The following is a 12,416-nucleotide window of genomic DNA, read 5'->3' on the forward strand; positions in this document are numbered from 1 at the left end:
GAAAATGGAAAAACCTGATTATGGCACTGCTGGTTTGACCCAAAGTGAGGGAGGAAATGAAAATGGGATGAAAAATCTTGTGATTGGCATAACTGGAGCCTTAAAGGAAAATGGGCTAGGAGAATTGACGGAGGAAGATAGGAATATCCCATGAGATGAGGCTTTACCGGTGATTCGCAATACCACACACATTGTGGTGGAAACACCAAATGGAGGACTGACCCTCAATCAATGAAGACCACCATCTTCAAACTTTAATCTGGCAAGTGGAGATGATGACGACCAAGCAAGGTAAAGGAACCCATCGATGAAGCGACGAGGTGTAGCGAACGGCGAAACTCAAATGCCAGCAACGGGAGCTTTAATCGATGAGAAAACAGGGAGCAGGTTTAGGGACCAAAACTCTCATGGGTTGATTCTAGGGTTAGCAACAGAGGAGGTCAGGTCGGGCAATGGGTTACAACTTACACGTAATTCAGGCCTAGAAGACCATCAAGTAGTCAATGGGCAAAAGCAAAATGAAGGACCAGAGGGGGAAAGAAGTATTGCAGGCCTAGATAATGGGTTGGGCTTTATTAGAGATGCTGGACCATTTAATGGGAAGTCTAGTGGCCAGAAGGCTCACCATGGGTTTGGATTAATACCAAAGAACAAGGCCAGGTGCAAAATGGAGGCTCAAAAGAAAGGGAGAATTTTTCTTTCCAAATGACTAATGAGAAGCAAACGTCCGGCCCTCCTGATGGGCAATTGAATGCTTATGAGGGGAATCCTATTGAAGGGAAAAAAAGAAGCTAGGTGAATGTTGTTCATGACAGGACACTGCGGGAAAAACTATAAATTAAATATCATGAGCCAATCGTAATTGATGGAGGTACCACAATGGTGAGGCTGCTGCTTTCTCTAACTATGGAGGGAAGGAAAAAATGGGGAAATTGCTTGGTGAGGTCGTTTATTGAACGAAAGCCTCCGTTTCATTCAGTTCAATTTATGGCTTTGAAATTATGGCAGAAATATGGGATCAAGTATATTATGATGAATGAGAAGGGGTTTTTCTTTTTCAAATTTGAGGAAGAGGCAACAATGCTTCAATGCTTAGAGGATGGCCGATGGTTATTTCAAAACAAGCCTATTCTACTACAGAAATGGCAACCTAAGATGGAAATAAATAAAGAAGCACCATGATTTATACCATTGTGAGTAAAGCTTTTTGATGTCCCATTGGAGTTGTGGAATGTTGAGGGACTGAGTTACATTGCCAGTGGGGTGGGTAGACCTCAAGGGATGGACAAAATAATGGAAGGCACTTGCAAATTTGGAATGGGCCGAATAGGATTTGCAAGGGTTCTGGTGGAAATTGATGCTGGCACCCATTACCGACAGTGACAAAAATTCAAATGCCTAACGAGAGAAATTTGGCACCTAAGGTTATGGATGTAAAAGTGGAGTATCAGTGGCACCCATCACAATGTGCAAGATGTTGCGTGTTTGGTCACGGGGAGGTCTCTTGCTCGCGGCAACCTAGAGTGGATAGTCAAGGGAATATAATGGAGAATGTGCAGAATAGTCCTGATAAAGATGAGAGGTTCCTAAAGGTTTCTAGACGAGGCAAAGGGAAAGGAGTTGGCGGACCTAGAATTGATAATCGTCCTAATCTTCGGCAAACAATTTCGAGCCAACCAAAACAGGGGAGGACTAGTAAGGTTAAACGAAAAGTTGTGATGGCCCCTAGATCCCAAAAGAACACTCAGGACAAATCCAAGGAGCAGCAACCACCCATTAGTGTGGAAATTTCTTTTCAGTGCCTTGCAGCTGAATGTGAGGAGAATATGAACTTGATGGACATAAATAAGGAGGAAACCAATCCATTGGATATGGAGGTAGGAACTGGATTAGAAGCTGATTGTGAATCTAATATGGAAGACACAAACGTAGAATCAGATACAACATCCATGATGGGTTTTATGAAAGATGGAACAGTTAACGCAATAAGAAGTAGGAAGGACTCGGGGGAAAGTTTAGGTGATCCCCTAGTCACCACTTCTTGTCATGCTTAATATAGCTTGCTAGAATATTAGGGGGCTTAGCCAACCCTTTAAACAAGAGGAAGTTCGTAGTTTGATTCGAAAGAGACGTCTTGCACTATGCTCATTGGTGGAAACCAGAGTGGCCTGTCCAAACACTAATAGTATTTTGAGAAGGTTTTCAATAGATGGAAGTGGGTGTCTAATTTTGACCAGTGTTCTAGAGGATGTAGAATTGTGGTTGGATGGGATTCGAATGTTTATACGTTGGATGTAAAAGAGGAGACGAATCAAGGGCTTCACTGTTTGATCCGGACCATCAATAATGAGATAGAGTTTCATTGTTCTTTTGTCTATGCTGTGAATGACCATACAGGTCGGCAGGACCTTTGGAATGAACTTCGCCGTCATAAGCTCGAGGTGGGAAATAGTCCATGACTAATTTTGGGGGATTTCAATGTCACCTTGCATTTAACTGAGAGTTGGGGGGGGGGGGGGGGGGGGGGTGCTAACTACGTCACTCTAAGAATGAAAGAGTTTAGGGACTATGTAGTGATATTGAGGTTGAGGATCATAGTCAAGCTGGGATACTGTACACCTGGAATGGAAAGCCGCAAGGAGAGAATGGAAACCTAAAGAAGCTTGACCGGGTAATGCCCATTTTGTTGCCTAGTTTCCCAAAGTTAACACCCTTTTTTTACCCCATGGGATTAGTGACCATAGCTTGTCATTGAAAACCTTCACTCTTCTGGTTTACAAAGAAGATATTAAGCTTTTGGTGCAGAGGATTTGGGCTTCAGATGTTGAAGGGGTGGATATTTATAGGGTGGTTAAAAAATTAATGTTGTTTGATAAGAGCTTGAATGTTTATTTTTTGTTAGTGATTTAATTGGTTTATTTATGGAAAAATGTGTTTAAAGTGTGGAATTTGGATTAATTCTTTCATAAATGCCATTTATGGGATCACGAGTGCATTTTGAGTGTTTTTAGGCTCAAACAGGTTTTTGAAGGGAAAAAATGATGTCAATAGGATTCACAACGCGTAGGAACAAACGGCACAAGAGTCAAGGTCAAAATGAGGAAATTGTGGCACGTCGAAGATGTTACGAAAAATCTGGAAATCCTTCATCATAAGTATGCCTCGATGTTTCTATCGTAACTTGAGCTGTAGAAATCGGAATTCGACAATTCTAGTGGCGTTGGAAAGATTGTTCAGAGAGCTACAATGTTCATGTTGATGACTTTATCAAATTATGAAGATTACGGACGTCTTGGACAGAAGGAACTATCGCCGCAGCGACCATTCTTACCGCCGTGGCTATGGGTCACGGGTGGGTGTTAATTCATTACCCTAATCCAAATCTGAATGGGTTAAGTTTTTCTAATCTTTCTCCTAAGCACGAGCAGAAGTCGGGAGATATAAAAGAGAGTCTTTAAGAAGTTAAAAGGGGACTTTTGGAGGAGGAAGAAGACAGCTACCAAGTTGGAGATCGAGATCCTGGGAGCTCTCATTCAACGATTAGAGAAGTTTTTATCTTTTTCTTTCTTGTACTGATGTCATTGAATAGAATGATGGATTTTTTTATTTTCATTATGAACTAATTCTCTTTTCTAGGGCTACAGATGGTGTTGATATTGATTTTATATTGAGCATGATTTCTAAGTTTTATTATCGTGTGTAATGCTTTCAAGTCTCAAGGGCCCGAGAGTTGAATGATATCATGGGTTGGGTTGAGATCGAGAGATGAAACCTGATTTGTCTTAGATAATAAAACCATAGATTGACCGAACGCTAGAGATAGGTTACCATGATCTGTGAGGCTCCGATAAATTCCATAGAACTTAACGATCTTTTAGCGCCTAAATCCAACTTAGAGATATCTTGGGTTGTTGCTTAAGGGTTAATTTGCTAATTGCTCGAGAGAGAGTTAGTGGAATATTAGGGGATTTGGCCTTTAGAGTATGCTTAATGAGGTTAACAACAAATGTCAATGCATAGGATTAAATTGGTGCGAAATCTATGCCCTAGGTTTAGTCATATTGATCTTTACATCAAAGCTTTTACAAATTTTGCATTTATTTAGTTTTTAGTTTGTTACTTTATCATTAAAGCTTCTCTTAAAATTCGGTTTTATCAAATAGCAATAGGATATAATAGTTTGGTACTTGGTAGGTAGTTCCCTTGGGATTCGACACTCGTTTACTCGAGCTGTATCACTTGCACGATTTCGTACACTTGCGAAAAGCCTGTCAAGTTTTTGGCGCCGTTGCCGGGGAACTATTTTGTTTTACCAATATCAATACGAAATATTTAGTTGCTAATTTGATTTGTTTTATTTCTGTTTACTAATTAATTTTTATTTTTGTTTGTTTTGTTTGTGGTTTTCAGCTAGAATCTGGAGAGTTTACGTTCCAGAGGTCATGGTCATCTTAATCCACTAGATTTTGAGATTGAGAGAACTGCGAAATAGTTGAGGAAAGAAAAGAGGCACGCTAACTCTAAAAGATCAATGGCTAACACAAGAATTGTCAATCCTAATATGCAAAATCAAGAGAATGAGAATGAGGATAATTTAGGAGGAAATGCAATGGGTGGTGCAGCAGTGGTTCAGAGAGCATTGAAGGACTACTCCAGTCCTACTATTGATGGGTGTTATTCAAGCATCAGGAGACCACCCGTTCAAGTGAACAATTTTGAGATTAAGCCAGCAATTATCAGAATTATTCAGCAGTCGATCCAACTCGTTGAGTTACAGAATGATGATCCCAGCCTGAATATCACAAATTTTCTGGAGTTGTGTGACATATTCAAGCATAATGGGGTATCCGAGGATGCAATCAGACTAAGGCTTTTCCCATTCTCTCTATGGGATAAAGCTAAGGCCTGGTTGATTTCATTGCCAACTGGGAGCATCATGACGTGGAATGAGTTGGCTCAAGCATTCCTCACTAAGTACTTTCCACCTGCCAAGTCGGCCAAACTGAGGAGTGAGATTACCAACTTTTACCAACAAGATTCAGAGTCATTGTACGAAGCATGGGAAAGGTTTAAGGATCTCTTACGGAGGTGCCCACTCCATGGTATACCAATCTGGTCACAAGTGCAAACGTTCTACCAAGGGTTGCTACCAACCATTCAAGCCATGATTGATGCTGCAAGTGGGGGAGCCTTGAACAATAAAACGGCAGAGGAAGCATACAATCTGATCGAGTGATGGCAAACAACAACTATATGAGGACTCCAAAAAGAAATTCAATAAGGAGATCAGCGGGAGTGCACGAAGTTAACAGTTACACTGCATTGGCTGCTTAACTTTCAAACATCCAAAAGCAATTAGGTAATGTGTTGAAAATAAATACAATTGAATCTTCTTCTCTAACATGTGACCTTTGTGTAGGAAATCATGTGTCGAACGATTGCCGAGAGGGAAACCAGTTTGCTCAGCCTGAACAAGCCAACTACGTCAACAATTTCCAAAGAGGGCAAAGGAATCCGTATTCCAATACGTATAATCCAACATGGAGGAAACACCCAAATTTTTCATGGAGCAACAACAATGAGCAAAAACAAGCTCCTACTTTTCAACATCAAGAGCAAAAATCAAATTTGGAGAATGCATTGACCAAGTTCATTGAGGAGACAAGCAAGAGGTTTGAGAAGACTGACGTCCTGGTTCAAAATCAATCTGCATCTATTCGGAACCTTGAGACTCAAATTGGGCAAATTCACAACATATTAGCGGGGTCAAGGGGTTTTACCGAGCGATACAGAAAAAAATCCCAAGGAACAGGCACATGCAATCACCCTAAGGAGTGGAAGAAGTTTAGAAAATTCGGAGTGTGAAAAACTAAGGAAAGAACAAAACCTGAAGGATGAGCAGAAGGACGATCGCCGCGGCGATGAACCTGGTGGCTGCGGCGAGCGTGAGAAAGAAGAGAATTTCGTCAGAAGGAAGGATGATTGCCACAACGAGGACACTGGTCGCCGCGGTGACTGCGATGTTGTTCCGAAGTCATCAGGATTATCAAACGATTGTCATGACGATGAACCTAGTGGTTACGGTGAGCGTGCATCTGAGCAGAAACCTCCGTCAAGCCAGGAAACTCTGCCATACCCATAACAATTGAAGAATCAAAAGCTCGACAAGCAATTCGGTAAGTTTATTGACATGTTTAGAAGTTTACATAGTAATATCCTTTTGTTGATATGCTAGAGCAGATGCCAAAGTATGCGGAATTTTTGAAGGAGATCCTCACACACAAGAGGAAATTCGAGGAACATAAGAAAGTCATACTGACGGAGGAATGCAGTGCACTGATTCAAAAGAAACTACCACCTAAACTACGAGATCTAAGGAGTTTTACTATCCGTTGTATTATTGGTAGTTGTTATTTTGATGAAGTGTTATGTGATTTAGGGGCTAGTATTAACTTAATGCCATTTTCCATTTACAGGAAGCTTGTATTGGGAGAAGTGAAGCCAACCACCATGTCTCTCCAATTTGTTGATCGATCGATCACATATCCTAGGGGGGTAGTCGAAGATATCCTGATTAAGGTAGACAAACTGATTTTCCCAGTAGATTTCATAGTGCTAGACATGGAGGAAGATAGGGAAATACCTTTAATTTTAGGATGACCTTTTCTGGCCACTAGTAGAACGTTGATAGATGTCCACCAAGGGAAGTTGATCTTAAAGGTAGAAGATAAGCAAGTAGAATTTGATGTTTTCAAGTCTATGAAGCATCCGTCTGAATTAGATTCATGTTTTAAGATTGATGTTCTCGACACCATAGTGGAGCAGAATTTTGAAGAGAACTACCCAATTTTGCCTTTAGAGAATTGTTTGATGAATTCTAGAGACCAGGAGGATGAAGTTGATAGTGAAGAGATAAGAGAGTGTCTAAGATACTTAAATGCTTTACCACCCTTGGGTCGTCCCGAAGCTAAATCGATCAGAGAAATTGGAGCCATGGAGTCTCAGTTAACTTTACCAATCACAAAGGTGCCTACACTTGAGCTCAAGCAACTACCATCTCATTTAAGGTATGCATTTTTAGAAGCGGGTAAATTTTTTCCAGTCATTATTAATGCTTCTTTGAGTGTTGTAGAGGAAGAAAAGTTGCTGCGCATTTTGAGAAAGTACAAGAAGGCCATTGGATGGACAATTACGGATATCAAAGGTATTAGTCCTTCAATCTGCACGCACAAGATCTTAATGGAGGAAAGTTACAAGCCTACTGTCCAACCATAGAGAAGATTGAATCCATCAATGCAAGAAGTGGTTAAGAAGGAGGTGTTGAAACTTTTAGATGCAAGAATCATATATCCAATTTCGGATAGTGCATGGGTGAGTCCAGTCCAAGTAGTGCCAAAGAAGGGAGGAATGACAGTGGTCCGTAATGATAACAACGAGTTGATTCCAACACAAACGGTCACGCGATGGAGAGTATGTATCGACTATCGTAAATTAAACTCCGTGACTCGTAAGGACTATTTTCCATTGTTGTTCATCGATCAAATGTTGGAGAGGTTAGCTGGCCATGAGTTCTATTGTTTCTTAGACGAATATTCAGGCTACAATCAAATTGCCATAGCACCAGAAGATCAAGAGAAGACTACTTTCACGTGCCCATACGGAACATTCGCCTATTAAAGAATACCTTTTGGCTTGTGCAACGCTCCTGCAACTTTTCAACGTTGCATGATCTCAATTTTTTCCGATATGGAATTGAGAACACCATTGAAGTTTTCATGGACGATTTTTCTGTTTTTGGAAATTCTTTTGATGATTGTTTAACTAACTTGTCTAATGTTTTGCAGAGATGTGTTGACACTAACTTGGTGCTAAATTGGGAAAAATGCCATTTCATGGTATGAGATGGGATTGTGTTAGGTCATCGGATATCAGCAAACGGAATTGAGGTGGATCGAGCTAAGATTGAAGTCATTGAGAAACTACCACCTCCAAATTCAGTGAAGGTTGTCAAAAGCTTCCTTGGGCATGCGGGCTTTAGAGGAGATTCATACAGGATTTCTCTAAAATCTCTAAACCTCTTTGTGATTTATTAGCTAAGGATGTTCCTTTTAATTTTAGTCAAGAGTGTTTAGATGCATTTAAGTGTTTAAAAGCAAATTAATTTTGTTGTGCCCGATTGGGAACTACCTTTTAAACTTATGTGTGATGCGAGTGATTATGCTGTAGGGGCTGTTTTAGGACAGCAAAAAGGTAAGGTCTTGCATGTGATCTATTATGCCAGTAAGACTTTAATGGGACCACAGCTGAATTATGCCACTACTGAGAAAGAATCTTTAGTAGTAGTATTTTCTATTGATAAGTTTCGTTCTTATTTGCTAGGTACGAAGGTCATCGTGTACACAGACCATGCTGCATTGAAGTACCTCCTAGCAAAATGAGACTCCAAGCCAAGATTATTGCAATGGGTATTGCTCCTATAGAAATTCGACTTGGAGATCAAGGACAAGAAAGGAACGAAAAATCAAGTGGCTAACCATTTATCCCGATTGGAGTCCAATGAAGAAGTTCGAGAGGCAGAAAAGCTAATCAATGAATACTTCCCGGATGAGCAATTGTTTGCTATTCAAGAAGGACCATGGATTGCAGACATTGCTAACTATTTGGCGTGAAAGGTTATGCCCCCTGGAATGAACTCCCAGAGACGAAAGAAATTTTTTGCAGATTTAAAGTACTACTTCTGGGAGGATCCATTTTTGTACAAGCATTGCGCCGATCAGATGGTAAGATGATGTGTGCCAAAGGAAGAGATGACGAATATACTTCGTCACTGTCATTTAATGGAAGTTGGTGGTCATTTCGGTTCCATAAAGACTGCCGCAAAAGTTCTTCAATCAGGATTTTTCTAGCCTACTTTTTTTAAAGATGCTTTTCGTTTTGTTATGCGTTGTGATAAGTGTGAACGGGTTGGGAATATATCTAGGAGAAATGCCATGCCTTTAAATAATATCCTAGAAGTAGAATTGTTTGATGTTTGGGGGATAGATTTTATGGGACCTTTTCCTTCTTTGTTTTCTAACCGTTTCATTTTGGTTACTGTAGATTATGTGTTGAAGTGGGTGGAAGCTGTTGCGTTGCCAACAAACGATGCTCGTGTCGTTATCAAGTTTGTAAAGAAGAATATCTTTTCAAGGTTTGGCATGCCAAGAGCCATTATCAGTGATGGTGGTTCTCACTTTTGCAATCGTCAATTCGCAGCATTGTTAAGCAAGTATAGGGTTACACATCGAGTTGCAACCCTATATCACCCACAAACCAGTGGCCAAGTCGAAGTACCAAATAGGGAGCTGAAACAAATCCTGGAAAAGACAGTGAACACCTCTCAAAAGGATTGGGCAACTAAACTTGATTATGTACTATGGGCGTATAGGACAGCATTCAAAACACCAATAGGAATGTCGCCCTATAGGATGGTTTACAGAAAAGCTTGTCACTTGCCAGTGGAGTTAGAGCACATATTGTATTGGGCAGTAAAGTTTCTGAATTTTGATCTACAAGCCGCAGGAGCAAAATTTTTACTGCAACTCAATGAGATGGAGGAGTTTTGTAATAATGCATACGAGAATGCCTGAATCTACAAAGAAGAGACTAAGCAGTGGCATGACAAACACATTGTAAACAAGGAATTCAAGGAGGGCAACAAAGTGCTACTGTTCAACTCAAGACTAAGACTTTTTCTGGGTAAATTGCTCTCAAGATGGTCTAGCCCTTTCATCATTCATCGCATGTTTCTGCATGGGGCAATAGAGCTTCACCACTCGACGAAGGGAACATTCAAAGTCAATGAGCAAAGATTGAAACCTTATATTGAGAATGGAAATGATGATGAAAGGGTTTCAATTCTCTTTAGAATCCTAATTGATGACAAAAAAGGAGTCGAGCTTAAGACTTTAAACAAGCACTTTTTGGGAGGCAACCCAATATTTCGATTCTGTTTGGTTGATTTTTATTCATTTTTTTATTTTAGTAATGATGTTTCTGTTTACTATTTCTTCTTTTGTTTTTTTTTTGTGTGTTATGTTTTTGCATTATAATTAGTTTATTGATTCAGGTCTATTGATTCTCGTTTTCAGGAAATGGGAAAAACACATGCACAGAAAAGTAAACACTTCAGCATCACACTTGCCGCGGTGGTGAAATTAATCGCTATAGTGAGCATCCAGTTTGCGCACGCATAAGAGCCAGACGTGATTAATCATGCTCACCGCAGCAATGAAACCCATCGCTACAGTGAGCGTGAGTCTAGCGCTAAGCCGTGACGAAAAGAACGATTGCCGCTGTGACTCAGATTATCACCGCAGCGATCACACCAGGCAACGCGATATCTCATTTAAATCAGCCTGTTCCCTTTTTCCTTAAAACATTTTACATTACATGCTCTTCTCTTCCATAGTGCCCTTCACCAATTTTTTTTTCATTTCCTCACAATTCATTCAACCCATTTTTAATTTGTACTCCATTGCTTACAAACACATTCAAATTCCCATCACATTACGCAGATTAAGGAGGCAAGAGGAGTTTTTGCGAAAAAAAAAAAAAAATCAAGGTTAGGGTTTCCAAAGAGAATTTGGTGATTTTCAAAAACTCATCTAATCTGGATCAATTCAAGGCATATTTGGACAGATCAAGGCTCAAGTAAGTGTTTCTCACCCAATTTGAAAAGTAATTGTGATTGTTGAAGTTTGGAACCCATTGGTTTGAATTTTGTGGGAGTATGGGTTGATTGTTGTTGGTTGTGAAAAATTGGAAGAGATTGTTGTGATTTTCATAAGAGACTGTGGGTGTTTTTGAGATTTTTGCATTCTTGAAGAAGGGAAGTTGTCGTTTGTGGGATTGTGGTGATTTTTGTTGGGCATTTAGGGTAGTTTAACTGAGTGTTTGGATTAAGTGCGAAATAGTGATAATGGCACCCAAAAGGAAGCCCGAAAGTGATAGGAGAGAAAAAGGAAAAGGGCAGGCCTCTAGTGATACCCGGTTTGTTAGTCAAGCTGCCCAGAAAAGAAATGAAAATTTTGCAAAGAAACAGGGGGATTTATTGAAGAGAGAGGGCTGGTATTTGCAAAAGCTTTTGAGGGAATAACTGATGTGATTCAAGCTCTGGGTTGGGAGAAATTTTGTAAAGAACCCCTGGCGCTTGCTGTTGCCTTTGTGGTAAAGGAGTTCTATGCCAACGTTCCTGATAGCGTTGACGAGAGTACAATGGTAAAAGGTAAAGAGATAGTATTTATTGCAGTTGCTATTAATCAGTTTTATGGGCTGCCGCAAGTTGAGCTAGATGATGACGCCTATGCCGCATTCAAGCAACAAGTGGATTTTGACGCAGTAATTAATTCTTTGACAGACGGGAAAGCTACATGGTTTATTGCTGCTGGGGAACACATCAGTTTTGACAGTAAGTTCTTGAACTCAAATTCGCACATGTGGCTGTATTTTGTATGCGCTCGATTGATGCCCTCCAAGCACATGAGCACTATCAGTAAAACTAGGGCGATTCTGACATATGCAATCCAGTAGAATATGAGAATGAATATGGGTGAGATTATCTTTCAAGAGATTACCCATTCGGCAAAGCGTACCAAGACTGGTTTTTACTTTCCTCACATGATTACTACATTGTGTAAGCAAGTTGAAGTGTCGTTGAATGCTGAAGAGGTTTTTATTCCGCAAGGCGTGTGTCTTACCATGCATTTTCTGCAAAATTTAACCAATGGGGGCAGAGTAGAGGTACCTAGGACCAAAGCATCTTCATCGACGAAACTTGCCCAAAGAGATCAATTGTCAAAGCTGCATGAAGACATCGAAAAGTTGAAAAAGCAAGATAATAGCCAAGAAGCCTGGATGACGTGGATAAGTGGGCAAATGAGGGTGCAACATGAGATGCAAAGATTGCAACTTGCTCATGCTGGGATAGCAGCACCAGGGTGTGAATGGACTGATTTTGTGTACCTAGCGGATGAGGAACAAGGCGATGCTTCTGATGAGGATTCTGAGGAGAGTATGGAGGAGTAGAGTGAAATTTCAACGTGTTTTAGTTAATGTTGTCAGTGTATTTTGTTGGTTGTTTTTTCTGTTTTGATATACGTGCATTTTGCTACTGTGTGTCTTTGTGTCTTTGAGACTTGTTAGTTTATTTTTGTTTTTGTTAATACTATTTTATCCATTATTGTATTCTGCATAACTATGATGGCCGACAAGGTCTTTTTTTTTTTTTTTTTTTTCCTAGAACAAATGGCGTTTACGCATGGACAGCCTTATTACGTTGAGGACTGCGGTAACGTTCTCTTTCTCTTATTCCTACGCTTAACATTGAGACAATGTTGATTTTATTGGTTGGGAGTAGGAATTTAAGAAACTTAAAT

At 40.1% G+C, this 12,416-nt stretch overlaps 1 non-coding gene across 1 annotated transcript; it reads right to left on the reverse strand.

Moving 5' to 3' along the window:
- Positions 1-4,999: 4,999 nt before the first annotated feature.
- On the reverse strand, positions 5,000-5,106 carry LOC116122110. The gene has a single exon (XR_004126840.1). It is a non-coding gene; the product is annotated as a small nucleolar RNA R71 (small nucleolar RNA).
- Between the last annotated feature and the right edge of the window lie 7,310 nt (positions 5,107-12,416).

Source organism: Pistacia vera, unplaced genomic scaffold (assembly GCF_008641045.1).
Source record: "Pistacia vera cultivar Batoury unplaced genomic scaffold, PisVer_v2 Contig102, whole genome shotgun sequence".
Classification (NCBI taxonomy): domain Eukaryota; kingdom Viridiplantae; phylum Streptophyta; class Magnoliopsida; order Sapindales; family Anacardiaceae; genus Pistacia; species Pistacia vera.